This window comes from Giraffa tippelskirchi, chromosome 4, assembly GCF_054371585.1.
Source record: "Giraffa tippelskirchi isolate mGirTip1 chromosome 4, T2T-mGirTip1v1.2.pri, whole genome shotgun sequence".
In the NCBI taxonomy this organism is placed as follows: Eukaryota; Metazoa; Chordata; class Mammalia; order Artiodactyla; family Giraffidae; genus Giraffa; species Giraffa tippelskirchi.
This window is the reverse complement of record NC_137278.1, coordinates 188,366,179-188,384,465: the sequence shown is the minus strand read 5'-3', so window position 1 is coordinate 188,384,465 and position 18,287 is coordinate 188,366,179. Positions and strand designations below refer to the sequence as shown.

At 40.3% G+C, this 18,287-nt stretch overlaps 1 non-coding gene across 1 annotated transcript; it reads right to left on the bottom strand.

Annotated features, from left to right (window-relative positions):
* Positions 1-17,082: 17,082 nt before the first annotated feature.
* On the bottom strand, positions 17,083-17,155 carry TRNAR-UCU (transfer RNA arginine (anticodon UCU)). Its single transcript has one exon. It is a non-coding gene; the product is annotated as a tRNA-Arg (tRNA).
* Between the last annotated feature and the right edge of the window lie 1,132 nt (positions 17,156-18,287).

Genomic DNA, 18,287 nt, shown 5'->3' with positions numbered 1-18,287 from the left:
AAAACCCGATTCAAATCAGCTTAAGTAGGAAAAAAAAAAAAAGACTTCATTGGCTTGGGAACAGCAATATGTCAGGCTAGATCTAACTTCAGATTGCCTTGATCCAGGGGCTAAAATGATGTAACGAGTACCAATTCTCCCATCCTCTCTTCCTTCTGCCTTCTTTACTGGCTTCATTCACAGTTCTGTTTGGAAGTGATTGGGAAGCTTGGAGCTCCAAACCAGCATTCTTCATGTTCACATCTAGTAGAGAAAAAGAACTCTCTTCACTAAATGTGTGTGTACGTGCTCAGTCATGTCCAACTCTTTGAGACCCCATGGAGAGTAGCCCATCAGGCTCCTCTGTCCATGGGATTTTCCAAGCAAGAATAGTGGAGTGGGTTGCCATGCCCTCCTCCAGGGAATCTTTGTGACCCAGGGATGGAACCCACGTCTCTTACATCTTCTGCATTGGCAGATGGCTTCTTTGCCACTAGTGCCACCTGGGAAGCCCATTCACTAAATCGTCTAGACAGAAGCTGGCAGTGCCTCTCATCAGACCTGAGGGCTCGCCCCACAGTGAATCACTGTGGCTAGGAAGATGGAATTTTCTTCTCCTGCAGTCTAAGTCACATGCTTATCCCTGGGGTGGGGTGATGGTGTCAATTACACCAGAATTTCATCCTCAGAGAACAGAGAAGTGAGGTTAAGCAAAGAAATGGAGGATATATTGATACTACAAATAGGCAGAGGGTTCTGCATGGCCAGAAGACCACAAAGTCTAGTACACAGTTCTGCAGGCTTACTGATGAGATCATGAAGTCCAGCTCCTTCCAAAGACACAGATTTAGTTGGAATAGGAATTAGAAAACTAAATTTTTTAATTAAAAGATCCAGTGTCTCATGCTTTGTGGAAGCAATTGCAAGACAGTCACCTTTTCTTGCCAGTCCCTTGGAAAATAGAAATTTTACCTTTAAGAAATGGGCTGCTGATCTAAAAATAAGTGAATGTAAGAATCACTGTCATTTCTTGTAATATACTTTTTTTTTTGTTTGAAAAAGGCATGAAACTTGAGAGCCTGCTATCAGCTTATTGGATGTTGTTTATTCAGTTATCCAGGTTTCAGAGTCAGAGATAAATGTGATACCACCATAAAGCTTTTTTCAGACACAAGGAACACCATTAATCTGGTACCAATAGCCACCACCACTGGTGGCCCAGATAGTAAAGAATCTGCCTGCAATGCAGGAGACCAGGGTTCAGTCCCTGGGTTGGAAAGATCCCCTGGAGAAGGGAATGGCTACCCACTCCAGTATTCTTGCTTGGAAAACCCCATGGGCAGAGGAGCCTGGCGGGCTACAGTCCATGGGGTCTCAAAGAGTTGGACACAACTGAGCAACTTTCACTTTTTTCAGTATCAGTAGACAGAGACCCTTATGGCCTTTTCTTGGTGTTTGTGAAGAAAAGGCTTTCTCTGAAGGAGATCATTCACTTCTAATACTTCAAATACAGCCATATATGGGTAGATGCTACTCACATCTATCTCCAGATGAAATTCACCTGCTAGAACCAAACTATAATTCAATTCCTATTGGCATCTCAAACTCATTGTATTTAATATTCTACTCATTGTCTCTAGTCTTGTTCTCCTTAGTGTGTGTTCTCCATCTCGGTTTACCACATCATCATCAACTCCATCATCCAAACCATAAACTTCCCTCTGCCTATTGACTTCCCTGCCTCTCTTAAGCCATCTTTTATAGGGGTCCCACCTGGATATTCATTTACATTCAAACAACATTTCATGTATCTACATTTTAAACCTGATATTTTCTTGGTCTGTTTTAGATATTGAGGGTACTATAGTGAACAAAATAAAGAGTCCTAAAGACTCTGTTTTAGTGGGAAGTGAGAAAAAATACTTGAAAAAATATAAATGAGATGGGGAGAGGGCAGGAGGAGAGCTGTGAGTAGGAAATTGTTATTTTCTGTCAGGCAGTCATGGAGAGTTTCCCTAATGAAACAGTATTTGACTAAAGAGAATTTAAGGAAGTGTAGGAGTCAGAAAAGTGGTTATTGGGTAAAATGAGATTAGGTTTATGGAACAGCAGAAAACAGAGAGGTGAGAGTTTATGCAAAGAATGGCAGGGAGCCCTTGTAGCTGGAGGGGAGGGAGCAAGGGGCATATGGTAGAAGGTGAGGCCAGAGGTGTGGAGGAGACAGAGTTGGTTTAACCACCACTGGGGTTTTGCAAGGTCTCTCAATCGGGCTACAATTAGAAGTCAGAAACCATACCAGGAACCGGAACAGGGAACATTTAATATAAGTAGCAGTACCTAAGTTTTTCCAGCAGTCATGTATGGATGTTAGAGTTAGACCATAAAGAAGGCTGAGTGCCAAAGAACTGATGCTTTTGAACTGTGGTGTTGAGAAGACTCCTGAGAGTCCCTTGGACTACAAAGAGATCAAACCAGTCCATCCTAAAGGAAATAAACTCTTAGTATTCATTGGAAAGACTGATGCTGAAGCTGAAGCTCCGATACTTCGGCCACCTGATGCAAAGAGCCGACTCACTGGAAAAGACCTTGATGCTGGGAAAGATTGAAGGGGGTAGGAGAAGGGGACTAAAGAGGATGAGATGGTTGGATGGCATCACCGACTCAATGGATAGGAGTTTGAGCAAACTCCGGGAGAGAGTGAAGGACAGGGAAACCTGGCGTGTTGCAGGCCATGGGGTCGCAAAGAGTTGATCAAGACTGAGCGACGGAAGAACGACAACAGGTGAACCATGGCTAACTATTAGAGTGGTAAGGATAACTTTGGGCACACGGAAGTCACGACTGCAGAGTGGCGTCCAGGTCTCAGGCTGAAGGAAAGGTGAACAGAGAAGGGATCTGGAAACCCGGAGGAGGGCCACACGGGACTGAGGTTCAGGTCTCTGAGGAGAGCGCACGGCCGCTGTAGGAGCTGTGTGCTGCAGAGCGATGCTTGCCGGTGCCGCGGTGCCATTGCGCTGTGTGTCGCGGGGATGCCCACATGCCAGTCCCACACCAGAAGGGCCTTCTTCCTCCTCTAGGCTTGCAGGCTCCCTCCAGCGCCCTTTATCGGCAGAGCCTGTTGTGGCGCTGCAGGCCAGGAAGAAAAATGAACTCTGCAGAATCCAGCTCCTGTTTCACAAAGTAGGGCAATGAAGGGTGGGTCTGGACTGAAGACAGGAACATATTTGGCATAAAGAAGTGGGTTCAGTAGAGAGGGAGAGGGGGCCTAAAAATTGAGGCTGTATGTCAGAGAGGGATTATAACAACGAATCATGGAATCTTACCTGGGAAAGGAGGGAGGAGATGAAAAAGAAGGTGAGGGGCAGTGGAAAGAAGTAAGATTTGGGGTCAATATATACTGCAGTGTGAACAGCCATCTCTAGAGATATGCAGAGTGTGACCTGCCCCACTGTTTGCCAAGGCCCCGAGAGGCACCACGGGACTCAGTGGGACCAGAGAAAGATTGGAGGAAGGTTCTAGGTGCAAGCAAATCTGGTCTTGCTCTGTCACTTTCCAACATGGTCATACAGCTCTGTTAGGTTGATCCAGTTGAAGAACGTCAGCTATAGACTAATGTCTAAGACCTTTGCACTTACTCTAAGGACTATGGAGAAGGTCAGTTTCCACCCAAATAATTATTGTTCAACATGGCAAAACTTAGGCATCTTTCAGTGCTTTTCTGCTTCATTTTTCTAAGTCAAGAAAGATAAAACCACAGCTTTAGTTCCAGTATAACCAATTGTATAACCAAGCGATGCAGTATTAGATAACGCTTTCCAAACCACATGAAGAGTCTCATCTTCCCCTGCACCTTTTGCCTACATGTCTCCGGACTCTGCCCTCTTGAGAATCACTGACCTAAACATATAAATGTCTAATAGGGGAATTTCAGGTACCTGCTAAAAGCCACCCATGAAGAAAAATCACGCTAGTAATTGACAGCTGACTCTGCTTGCAGTAATTAGAACTGGTCAGAGTTCACAGGCACTTGCATTTCACAGGGAGGTACAAATCACACAAGTCTCACATTTTTTAGTAGGAGCCCACTCACTGGCAATATTTTTACAAAATGACAGCTTTCTGAAAGGCATAGGCTCTTATTTAAGTGAAAAAATAAATAATAATAATAGTTATTTTTCACCAGAGGACCATAAATGAGGCTGAAATGAATGAATCCACAGAGTCAGGAGCACTGCTGATGGCACCATGTCAAGTTTGGTTTGGGGCAGACCCCAGACTCATTTGGGGCAACCAGCCATGGGGGTCTTCATTCCTCTATCTTCCTCTTAAAAAAGAAAAACGTATTCATCCAAATCTCTCAAGGGTAAGCTGCCTCTTTTTAATCTACTTATACAATATGAAATTAAGAGCCACTGACACCATTGTCCAACAGAGGAGGGCTTTTAAAGGAGAACTGAAGAGTTATATATAGGGATCCCTAATCACTATACCTTGATACAAAGAGGAGTGAGGAATTTTTCATGGGTAGCTGAACTATAATTAAGTACAATTAATCGTCTATGAACTTTCCATTATTTTAGCAGTGTGTTCTTTTTTCATACAATATGATAAAATATGATTACTTATATCAAAGGAAGATTCTTTGTACTGTTAAGAGATATTTCCAAGAAATTCCTAAAAATAATTCTCATAGCATGTTTATAATATTGCTTAATTTAACACATATTTACATATAATCATCCCCAACTTGGACTTCCCAGGTGGCACTAGTGCTAAAGAATCCTCCTGCCAATGCAGGAGACGTAAGAGACATGGGTTCAATCCCTGGTTCAGGAAGATCCCCTGGAGGAGGAAACAGCACCCCACTCCGGTATTCTTGTTGGGAAAATCACACAGACAGAGGAGCCTGGTGGGCTACAGTCCATGGGGTTGCAAAGAATCGGAAATGACTAAGCAACTGAGCACACATTCATCCCCAACTTATCAAACCACTTATACTTTTAGTATAAAATTTAAAATAACTTATAATCATTTTCTCAAATGATGAAAAAATAAAATTGTATTCAGAATCTGATCCTCCAATCCCACTGATTTAGTAAATGACCTGTGGTCTCTAGCTGAAGAATCTACATCATGGTGAGGCTCAGTATCATTCAATGAAGGCTTCCTTCTTCACACTTGGCTTGTGCTTGTACATATATATAAGGTAATCTACAAGCATTGATGTTTTGCGTTCTTTAATGCCCTCTAAAAGTGATAAAAATGTGACTGGTACTTCTGTTAAAATACACTAAAGCAGAGAGACATCTTGGGAAGTTATTAGCAGTGTTCTCTGAGGCTACTGCACTTTTCCTAGGAGGAAATAGACTACCATTTGTGGTAAATCAAATGTGTATGAAAAATAGGGCATACAACAAAGTGAGAAATAAAGAAGCTAAGACGCCAAGGAAGTAGCTCTAAGAATGCCTGAGTCAGGAAGAGGTGGGAGAAGTCTTAGACGCTAAATGGATAATAATTAAACAAAAAGAAAAACCCAAATAAACATGAAATGGAGGAAGGGACAGGTGGAGAGGCAAGACTAAAAAGCAGGTATAGGGATCATACCTCTAATCAGCTGAGGAGAAATGCAGTCATTTTCTAACCTGGACTTCCTTAGGAAATTATTCACTCCATGGGACAAGTTCAGCTTCTAATATACATATATTTTTTAATCCACAGCTACCAATGACTGGATGAGCAAGGTACACTCAGAGTAGATGTCCTACTGTGGGAGTAAGGATTCTAGAAGGAAGGCTGTTCATTGGAGAGTGAACATGGAAAGTGCAAAAGTATTCTTGCCCTTCTAAGATCAGGGGATTCATTCATTTTTCTATTTTTAAGAATTTGTTTTGGAGTATGGTTGATTTAAAGTGTTGTGTTATTTTCTGCTGCTCAGCAAAGTGAATCAGTTATATGTATATGTATACCCTGGAGAACAAAATGGCAACCCACTCTAGTGTTCTTGCCTGGAAAATCCTATGGGCAGAGTAGCCTGGCAGGCAGAAACCCATGAAGTCACAGAGTTGGACACAACTTAGCGACTAAACCACCACCATACATAGATTCACTCTTTTTTTTAAAGAATCATTTCTCATGTAAGTCATTACAGAGTATTGAGTAGAGTTTGCTGTACTATACTGTGGGTCCTAGTTTTCTTTTATTTATTCTTTTGGCTGCACTATGTAGCATATTAGCTCCCCAATTGGGGATTGAACCTGACTCCCTGCAGTGGAAGCATCCAGTCTTAGTCGCTGGATCACCAGGAAAGTCCCTCATTTATCTTTAATTTCACATTTCTTTGGCATTTCCTAGGTCAGCAAAAACACTTTTTCACAATCGTGAACCAGACCAACAACTTTGTTCCTGTCATGATACTCACTTTTTGGCTAAAGAGAAAGACAATATATACATAAGTAATCAAGATCCTATCAGGTAATAACACCCACTATGAAGAAATTACAGCAGAATGATGGAATAGAGTATCCATTTTATTACATGGAATGAATTATTAGACTTTAAAAATTTCCCCTCCCTCCCTCAATCTTGCTTTCCTTTTCATTCTTCAAACATTTTATTAAGCCTGCATTATGTGTCAGGCATATCTGGTTCATATTTTTATACTCCTCAACCCTCACCAAAGATAAAAGTAGAGTGTTTTGCACCTAATAGGCACTCTGAAAGCTGTTTGAAAGATTTAGTTGTTCACAGACTTAGATTCTAGTAAATGAAGAACATAAGATGTTGAAAGACAGGAAAGACAAAAATTAAGCATAATTAACACAGAAACAGGTTAAAATTAGCTGACAGTGAGCCTTATTGGCACAAATAATGACTATATCAATATGGCATTTGAAATAGCAGGACGGCATCATTTATCTCACTTTTGTGTCTCATCTGTCTTATGAATTCAGAAAAGGCAAGGCATTTTGCCAAGTTTAGAAGCAATTCAAATTTTACGTATTAAGAGTTTCTACAGAAACTTGTATATGCCTGTATTTGAACTCTGATTGCTGGCAAGATAAAAATGTCTTAGTTAAAAGAAAATCAGTTCTTAAGACAATGAGAAAGGGAAGGAGGGAGAAAGAGAGGCAGAGAGATAGAGAGAAATCCAGTGTACCAAGTTAATTGCAAAGAATCAGCATCAGATGGTCTGACCTCTTCTTAAAAGGTGGAAGGGAAAACAGAAATGGGGAGAATGCATTTTGGAGGTCATAGCCTTTGATCACAGGGTCGTCATGTTCATGTGTTGGGTGACTAACAAGTTTAGGCCAATTTCCCTTGGGAAAATAACTTTGGATGAAGTAATTGAGTTGTGTGTGCTCAGTCGTGTCCAACTCTTTGCAACCCCATGGATTGCAGCCCACCAGGCTCCTCTGTCCGTGAGATTTCCCAGGCAAGAATACTCGAGTGGGTTGCCATTTCCTACTCCAGGGTATCTTCCCGACCCAGGGATTGAACCCACATCTCTTGCATCTAATGCATTGGCAGGCAGATTCTTTACCAACTGCATCACCTGGGAAGCTCTATGGATGACATAAGCCAAACATTTTTCCTCTTGATTCTCCTGGTATCATCGATGAATCTTTTTCAAGCAGAGTGAAATGAAAATGGAGGAAGGCCGACGAATGAAGATGCTAGCTCTGTCTTCCCACCTCGTATGTAAATGTTACAATAGGATTTACTGACTTAGCAGTACTCTAGAGTGAAGGCACCCAGAATTCATTTTAATTGTGACTCGTGCTCACAAAGGCTCCATAGGCTTGTAGAAAAGATCAGAATTAAGCAGAAAAACTCACAGCCCCACAAACACTTTTAGGAAGTGTGGATTTACCATAACATACAAACCAATCTTAAATCCAAGTAAGAAAGTTATGGGTGCCTGTTTGCAGGTCAGGAATAGAGACACAGACAAAGAGAATGGACATGTGGGCACAGGAGGGGAAGGGGAAGAGGAAATGAATTGGGAGAGAAGGATTAACATGCATATACTACTGTGTGTAAAATAGAGAGCTAGTAGAAAGCTGCTATATAGCACTGGGAGCTCAGCTCAGTGCTCTGTGATGAACTAGAGCAGTGGAATGGGGGGAGGGAGTGGGTAGGAGAGAGGTTTAAGAAAGAGGAGATATATGTATGCTGGCTATGCTTAGTTGTGTCCAACTCTTTGTGATGCCATGGACTGCAGCCCACCAGGCTCCTCTGTTCATGGGGATTCTCCAGGTGAGAATGCTGCAGTGGATTGCCATGCTCTCCTCCAGGGGATCTTCCCAATGCAGGGTCAAACCCAGGTTTCCCACATTGCAGGCAGATTCTTTACCAGCTGAGCTACCAGGAAAATCCTGATATATGTATATATATAGCTTATTCACTTAATTGTATGGCAGAAACTGATGCAACATCATAAAAAGCAATTACACTTCAAATAATAATAATATTGATAATAATAATAAATGTCTTACGATGGCAGTGGCAGATCCACAGTTGAGGTAGGCAAATGTTGCAATTGGCATTATCTTGCGTTTCAACATTCTTGCATAAATTCCCTCAACCTAAGGCATATAAACACACATTCTTGAAAGAACCCACATGACTCTTTATTTTTAGGAGGTTACATAAAATATTTATGTCTCTCTGTCCTCCTAACCAATTACTTTCCCTAAGGAAAAAAAATAATAAGTATGAAATGTGATAAAAAATTTACCTTGTAACAAATAACAGGCAATTAACTCATTCATTTCCACATTTCTTCGTTCTCTGTTACCACTGGGATGTATTGTAAAATAACTATCATTTTAGAACATTTCAAACTGGGATCCACCATATCAATGGTGGCAGGCAAGTCAAAACACAATGTAGATTTCTTATCAATCAGAATGTCAAATGATCTCATTAGAGTTTCAGGTCTATATGTGGGTGCATTTCAGCTACTCTGCTTTTCCCGCATGAAAGTTTAGCAAAGATTAAGTCATTTACCAGCGACAGTTGGCAGAGGCAGCTGAGTGGAAGCTTTGATGAAATGTGTCAGTCATTTTCCAACTCTGCCTTCGACAGTCGGCTATCAGGAGTAACCGCTGTCACTGAGCTAAGCTGGTGTGGTTGGAATTCTTTTTGACATGATATTCCTTCTCCACATTTTTGCCTTTAACTTGTTTGTGAGCTCTTTACTTCTGTGATTGTTTTTACCCTTAAAATTAATTTTCTGAGCATGATGGCCTGAAATTCCTTTTTGAAAATAATTCTGGGTGAAGGGAGTAATGAATTGCAGGGATGAGCTTTACAATTTGCTTGAATAGCACATGGGGACTTCCCTGAGGTCCATTGGCTAAGACTCCGTGCTCCCAATGCAGGAGGCCTGGGTTCCGTCCCTGGTCAGGGAACTAGATCCCACAATCCACAGTCAAGACTTGGTGTGGCCAAGTAACTAAATATTTAAAAAGATAGGAATTGGCACATAGATAGTACATAATTGGGGCTTCCCCAGTGGCTCAGCAGTAAAGCATCCACTTGCAATGCAGGGGATGCAGGAGATGCTGGTTCTATTGCTGGTTCGGGAAGATACCTTGGAGGAAGGCATGGCAATCCACTCCAGTATTCTTGTCTGGAAAATCCCATGGACAGAGGAGCCTGGCGGGCTATAGTCCATAGGGTCGCAAAGAGTTGGACATATTTGAAGTGACTTAACACACCCAGTACATAATTAAAGAGTGAATGTCACCTGCTATCCTATTTATCTAATATTTTGTTCCCAGTTTTACTTAAAATTAACTGCCAAATCCTAGCTTAATTCTGAGAGTCAAATATTATTTCTGGTCTGCCCCTCTCATAAGTCTGAAGTAAATCTAATGTCTGTGTTGCTGGTACACAGCATAAACTCCAAACATCTGCTTGTGACATAATTACGTAAAGCAGAAAATCTTGGCCTTCCAAGGGTCTCTCTAACAGATCACTCCAGGAACTATTCCAACTGTTTCAGAAACTGAGCTTCCAAGATGCTTCCTCTCTTTCTCTGAGGAATTGGTAGTGATTAGATCCTAACAGAATTTGTAGTCTCTGGACATGTGTGCAGAGATACCACATAAAATAATAAGAAAATTTAACACATAGGAAAGTGAATTCGAAGCAATGATCATTGGTTATTAAAACAGTGATTTCACCCAATTTTTAAGTATTTTTCTTAAACTGAAAGAAGCTACTTAAAGTGTATCTTATATTAAAAATTTAAAAAGTCAGCACCAGATCCTTGACTTCTGTTTGAAAGTGCCTCATGGAATTCTCAGCCACACAACAGTAGTTTTAATTAATAATTTGTAGTAACTGAGTAGACTGACCTTTTATAATGAAATGGATTAGCCTGGGCATTATTACCGTAAGCTGGAAGCAGAGGACCTTCTAATTCAAAACTGTCCTCTCAAATTAGCTTAGGTGTGTTTTAAAAATTGAATATTCATTTTAAGATTTTACATGTTGGTTTAAGGTGTTTATGAAAAGGTAAGTATAAGGAAAGTGAACCAAAGAGTGGAAGAATTGTTATATATTTTCTAAACATAAAGGAGCTTTATTTGGGGTTAGTTTTATTCATTTATTTTATTTCTTTGGCTGTATTGGGTCTTAGTTGTGGGTACGGGCTTAGTTGCCCCTTGGCACGTGGGACCTTAGTTCTCTGGCCAGGGTCGAACCCATATCTCCTGCACTGGAAGGTATTTGGGGTTAATTTTAAAAGAATATTTTACTTAAAAAAGTGGACAGTTGTGTTGTGAGATCTTGAAAACTTTTCGTAGGTGAATTATCAAGTGGCATTGATTTGAGGGGGAGAAAGACATGTCAACAGATAATTACAGTAAAATGTGCTAAGTGGTTTTATGAGGATTTGTGCCAAGTCCTCTGAGAGGGCTCCTCCCCTTCCATATGGGAGTTTTGGCAGTGACAGAATCAGGGTGTGGGTGCATTTGATGAAGTGATTGCAATCAGGTCAGAGGATTAAAGAACTCTTGAAGGAGGGACTTAAAACAGCCTTTCTCCTGATGGTATATTGAATTTGAAAGAAATAATGTTAAATAGGATAAAAAAAGACATTATTAGAATTATCTAAGAGCTCAGTCTGGCATTCTAATTGAAATTAAAATTCCTCCTAAAATTGAATACAGTAACAATGCTTAAAATTTATACACCACTTTGTGCTTTATAGAGTAATTTCTCATTGTGTTAGCATTTGCTTAAAAAGTAATTTAATTTTTAATATATTCATTCATATACCATTTATTCATTCAATAAATATGCTCTGTGCCAGATACTGAGTTGCCATTTCCTTCTCCAGGGGATCTTTCCAACCCAGGGATTGAACCTGCATCTTTGTCTCCTGCAATGGCAGGCAGATTCTTTTACCACTGTGCCACCTGGAAAGTGCAGATACTGTGTCAGAAGCTGCTAATTCCAAGAAGAATAAGGCATTGGTCCTGTGTTTACACGATTGTATGCTTGCTAGGTTTTGAACATCTTTGAGGGTGAAGGTATCTGTAGCATTTAGGTACTCACAAAATGTTTGTTGAATGAATAAACCTGTGTATGTTTTGATCAAGGTGGCAAACGAGAACCTCATAGATGCTGGAGCCAGAAGACTTGATTTAGCTTGGATATACTAGGATGATATTGGAGAATTCACTTAACCTTTTTCGGTCTCTATTTCCTCATTGTAGGATAAAATAATCTCTCTCGTACAAGGTTTTTCTGAGGATGGATGTGAAAGTGATTTCCAATAATCTAAAGTGCTACTTAGATGTTAGTCATTACTACAAATAAGATTCCAATGTTCTACATTATAGAGAAATATTTTAAAGGAAGTAGATCTATCAGGAGTAAAGCAATACAGCCTTTCCAGAATGGATAAATCAAGAGCGCTAGTCATGACAGGGTGCCAGGTACCCTTGGGGGAAATTACATCAACGATTAGGATCAGAGGTCAAGACAGAAGTCTCTGTACAGATGAGCAGAGTAAAAGGGACTAGAAGTGTTGTGACTTGAGGGTAGTGCAGATCCCAAATAGTTGTAAGTGAAGATATAGGGTTCTAAGTCTGAATACTAACAAGGTAAGATTGCTCCAAGTTCAGTGAGTGGTTCCAGCTGTTATCACTCAAGCATCTGAATTTTGATTCTGGTATTCTGGGAATATTTGGAACTCCATTGAATGGAGTGGATTTATAGGGACTGGTTGGGTTTATAGATAAAGGTGTATGGTGGATATTGCTTAAAACATGTGAAAATAAAAGTAATTGAACTGAGGGACTTCCCTGGTGGTCCAGTGGTTAAGAATCTGCCTTCCATTGCAGGGGATGTGGGTTTGATCCCTGGCCAGGGAACTAAGATCCATCATGCCACAGGGCAATTAAGCCTACATGCCACAACTAGAGAAAGCCCTCAGGTGACAACGAAGACTCAGTGTCTCCAAAAAAATAAAAATTAAATTAAAAAAGTTAATTGAACTGAGGTGGAGTTCATAGGTTGGAAAACAGGTATCATAACTGACACTATTACTACCACACCACCACCACTACCACTAACTATATGTTGACACTTTACTAACCATTGTACCTTATTTCTATTAAAAATCATGCAAAGATTGTTAAGTATTTATTCTCATTTGATTTTACAGATAAAAGCATGCATTTAAATGCATCAATTGACTTGCACAAGGCCATATTGTAAGCAAACTGACTCAGCTTCTGTGAGCTATTTCATATGAGATGTCTCTTTTTTAAAATGGGTCAATGGGTAGAGAATCCGCCTGCAGTGCAGGAGACACAAAAGATGCAGATTTGATCCCTGGGTTGGGAAGATTCCCCTGGAGGAGGAAATGGCAACCCACTCCAGTATTCTTGCCTGAAAAATCCCATGGTCAAAGGAGCCTGGCGGGCTACAGTCCAAAGTGTTGCAAAGAATCGGACACGACTGAGTGGCTAAGTTTGTACACACGATTGGAGGAGTATAGTTACAATGTTGTGTTAGTTTCAGGTATACATCACAACGGTTCAGTTATACATATACATACATTCATTCTTTTTCAGACTGTTTTCTCATATAGGTTATTACAGAAAATTGAGTAGAGTTCCCTGTGCTATACAGTAGGTCCTTGTTGATTGTCTATTTTAAATACAGTAGTGTGTATATGTTAATCCCAAGCTCCTAATTTATTCCACCCCATCACGTTTCACCTTTGGTAACCATAAGTTTGTTTTTGATATCTGTGACTTTGTTTCTGTTTTCCAAATAAGTTTTTTTAATATCATTAAAAAAATTAGATTCCACAAATGAGTGATATCATATATCTGTCTTTCTCTGACATCTTACTTCACTTAGTTTGATAATCTCTAGGTCCAGCCCTGTTGCTCCAAATGGGATCTTAGTTCCCGACCAGGGACGGAACCTGTGCCCCCCTGCATTGAAAGTGAAGCGTCTTAGACACGGGATTGCCAGGGAAGTCCCCCATGAAGGTTTTGAAATGGTAAGCCTCATCCAGGTATGATTCCACATGAATTTTCAAGCCAGTTAATATATATACTGATGAGGCTGACTTCTTTCTCCAATAAGTCCTTTATCCATGTTCTTGGGTCATTTTTCACGTGTGATATTCTCAGTGAGAAAAAGAATGGAGCACAATGCCTTTTCTTCTGGTTTCCCCCCAGCCCCAAGCACTCTACGTAAGTATGGAAGGCATAGTTACACGCTATGAGAGTGTATTAGAACATATTGATCCACAGACTAAAATAGATAAATGAATCTCCTCCCAATTATAAATCAATACATACTTATTAAACATATACCAACACATACTATGACACAAAGATGTGCTAAGCATCAGAAATCCTATTCATCATTGAAGTCCAGATTAAATGATGCAGCTGTGTATCACTACCTATTGCTGTGTAACAAAATATCCTCCAGATTAATAATTTATTTCGTCTAAAGTTGGCCACACAGTTCTTCTGGTCTTGGTTGTTTCATTTGGCTAGGCAGTTTCATTTGGCTAGGCAGCTATGCTTCTGGGGGTAGGTTGAATGTTGGCAGGAGTTATGGGGTGATATCTCCCATTTTTCAGCAGGCTAGCTCTTTTCTCATTGCAGAATCAGGGGTTCAAGAGAAACAAGTGATTATGCACGACCTCCAGAGCCTCGGCTTAGAACTGACACATTATCCTTTTCACCAAACTCTGGTGACCACAGCAAATCACAAGTTGAGCCCAGATTCCAAAGGTGGGGGAAATAGATCCCACCTCTTCATAGGAAGATCTGCAATGTTGCAAAGAGCATAGACCAAGATGGCCAGTAATTGGGATCACCAGTGGAATCTATCCACCACAAGGTGCAAATACCAAGTAGACAAGAAAGGCTAATACCCTGTTAAAGAGTCAGACACTCTGCAAGACATTAGAAGTTCACCATATGCACTGTACAAAACGTCTTGGAAATAACGGGATGGTGAGCTACACAGGGGTTCTGTTAGTTCTGCCCTTCTTTACTTAGTGCTCCCAATGAAACTCTAATAAACTGATGAATCTATACAAATTTAAAACAGGAGATAGTATCAATTATAAAATCATACTGTCTGGAGTCATTGAACCAAAGATACCAGAGTCATTGAATCAAAGATACCAGAGTAAACAGCCAGCAATGCGAGCATTGTAGAGGTATGAAGATTAATTATATAGTGTGAGAACCAGGGACTTCTGTTTACAGACAAGGAGTTAAATTCTCACAGCAGCACTGGAGAAGACTTTTGAATTAATGGCTAATTTCAAACAAAGCATTTAATGTCACCACTTGAAATGTTTCAGTAATAATTCAAATGGTTTAATTCTAAGCCACTTATGATTAAATTTCAAATATGCTAAGGTATTATTAGACATTTATGGGAAAAATCATTTTTCCCCCTGCAAATTAAATGTTCTTCTTTGACGATGATTTAAGTTATATGGGGGGCTCTTGTTTCCTTTTAATTATAGCCCCAACACTTATACGGATAAAGCAGTAATATGATCGCAATTTCATTTTGGAGCCATTATTATTGAAATGCAAAAATATCTCAATCTCTCGCCCTCTCCCCCTCCTCCTAGGTTTTCTTTTTAATCCCATAAAAGCATCTGTCTTTGATTTCAAGTGGAGTACCTGCTGTGCAAGATGCGATGCAAATCCAATTTGTGTGTAACAAAACCAAATGGGCTGAAATGAACTCTGCATTTTAAAGATGTTTTTGTTTAATCATCACCATCACTCGTCTTTAATGAATGCATAATCAAGTTAAATTTCAGGCAAGAAATGGAATGGCTCTTCTTAAGACGGAGAAAGCAAATTCTTGTGATATCCCTCATGGCTGCTCTGCCTCCTATTCCTGTGTTGGCAGGAGAGAAAGAAGCAAGATCTTCAAATGCGTATGATGGCAAACTGTTGAGAACCATGGCGTGAGCAACGGGACTGCTCATTTTTTCCTGCTTTCTTCAGAAATCAGTATGGTAATTGTTTAGAGCAGAAAGTGAGGATGCAGGATTCCTGGGTTCGTGTTTTGTTCTCCCCTTTTCTGTATCTCATGGCAGGCAGGAGGTATAATAAAGTGCTTTGGGTATTTAGAGAAGGATCTACATGAGGCATTCCTATGCCACACGTCATTAACACCAAAGTTTGGTACATAATTTCCTAAGTATAGAAGGTCTTTCGGGTAGTGAGCTTCTGTGATTCTTTCTTTTAGAAGGAGAGAATCTTCTGAATAGACCTTATGATGTTAGACAAAATATTTTTTTGAGTTGAAATATAGTTGATTTACAATGTTTTGCTAGTTTCTGGTGTATAGCAAAGTGACTCAGTTTTATTTATATAGGTATACATATAAATATATATTCTTTTTCAGATTATTTTCCCTTATAGGTTATTTCAAAACATTGCATATAGTTCCATGTGCTATAAAATAAGTTCTTGTTGGTTATCTATTTTATATATAGTAGTGAAAGTGAAAGTGTTAGTTTCTTAGTCCTGTCTGACTCTTTGTGATTCCATGGACTGCAACCCACCAGTCTCCTTGGTCCATGGTTTTCTCCAGGCAAGAATACTGGAGTGGGTAGCCATTCCTTTCTCCAGGGGATCTTCCTGACCCAGTGATCAAACCCGTCTCCTACAATGCAAGCAATTCTTTACTGGCTGAGGCACCAGGGAAGCCTAATATATAGCAGTGAATATATGTTAACCTGGGCTTCCCTAGTATATATATATATACCACATCTCTGAAGAAAATTATAATTCAAAAAGATACATGCACCCTAATATTCAATGCAGCACTACTTACAATAGCCAAGACTTGGAAGCAACCTAAGTGTCTACCAACAGATGAATGGATAAGAAGATATAGTATGTACGTAACTGGAATATTACTCAGTCAACTTTTGTATAGTCATGTGTGCTGTGCTTAGTCGCTTCAATTGTGTTTGACTTTTTGTGGCCCCATGGACAGTAGCCTGCCAGGCTCCTTTGTCCATGGGGATTCTCTAGGCAAGAATACTGGAGCGGGTTGCCATGCCCTCCTCGAGGGGATCTTCCCAACCCAGGGTAGTCGTATACTGGACAAATCAATTCCAAACAAGGAAATGGGATGAGAGAATATTTTATAACATTACACTAGGAGATCTAATGAGAAAACTGAACTTGAAAGGTACACTGACTGATGTGGGGTTGGATGGTTAATGAGTAGCAGAATGGAGCTGGAACTCTGGTCTCTTGGTCCTCAGTCTTTCTAAAGCAATCCTGCAGTGTAACACTGAGTTCTGCATCACATTGATGAACCTCAGAAAGGAAATATATTCTAGCAGAATTATCAAGGGATGAACTGTCTATGTGAGCTTTGTATTTAAGGTGAATGTGAATGACAATAGGGTTAAGTAAACGCGTGCAACATGATTTGTGGTTGTCAAGAAAAATTTAGTTTTCTGGATGCCAGAATGTAAGTCGTCATTTCTTCTGATTAATTTTAATGGCTAAGAGTTAAGATTGGACTTTTTTAGGGGGGCACACCACATGGTTTGTGGGATTGCAATTTCCTGACTAGGGATCGAACCTGGGACCCCTGCAGTAGAAGTGCAGAGTCCTAACCACTGGACTATTAGGGAAGTCCCAGGATTGATTTTAACTGTAGCTGAGAGTCTATAAAACTCTGAGATGGACAGTTAAACTCCTGGATGAAATTCCAATGTTGGAAGCTATTTCTTTGTGATCAGGCATCGTCTTCTATTGGGAGAAAATTCTTTTGGAGGAATCATACTGGCAACCAGCATCTGTCTTTCATCTTTACATTTCTAAAGTTTCATCAGTTTCCCTTCTTATCAGGAACACTGCCCTGGGAGCAGAGTCCTGTGCCCGTATGCCATGGTTAGTTTTGGTAGTGGATGGAAAGGTTAAGGAAGGTTGGAGAATGGCCCACAGGGCAATGTGTTGAGACCTGCAATGAGTGTTGTCGAAAACAAGGGAATGGACCAAGACTGAGAAATTTGACATACCTGCTAGACATACCTACTCACAACTTGTTTGAGGCTGGCTGCCCCTGAGTAAAGCAACTTGCAGAGCAGATGCAACAGTGTATGTTCCAAAGATTCCATGCTGGGAATTCCCTTGTCCTTGATCTGTTTATCTTGTTCTCTACTTTGAGCTGTCCTATTCAGTTAAGAATATGAAGGTTGAATTTTAAATGGTTTTAGAATTTGCCACATGACGAGAAGAAAAAAAATGGGCACAGTCATTACACTGCATTCTAGAACAATATCGTATACTTTTTTTTAAATTGGCCAAACTATTTCACCACATGGCAGAACAACATCAACAACTTTCCATAATGTTATTCTAGGGAGGTTAAATGACACATGTTTTGGACTTCCCTGGTGATCCAGTGGTTAACAATCTGCCTGTTAATGCAGGGGACATGGGTTCCCCTGGTCCGGGAAGATTCCCCATGCTGAGGGGTCACTGAGACCCATGCACCACAACTACTAAAGCCTGCATGCCGTAGAGCCTGTGCTCCTTAACAAGAGAAGCCAAGCATCACAATTAGAGAGTAGGCTCTGCTCACCAAAACCAGAGAAAACCCTGTGCACAACAATGAAGACTCAGTGCAGCCAAAAATAAATTAACTAATGAGTTTTTTAAAAAAGACATGTGTTCCCTCCTCACTAAAAAATTTCAGTTTCAAAATTGCACTAGCTGGTCAATGAGATGCCTTGACCCCTCAAACTTTTTCATTTCCCTTCA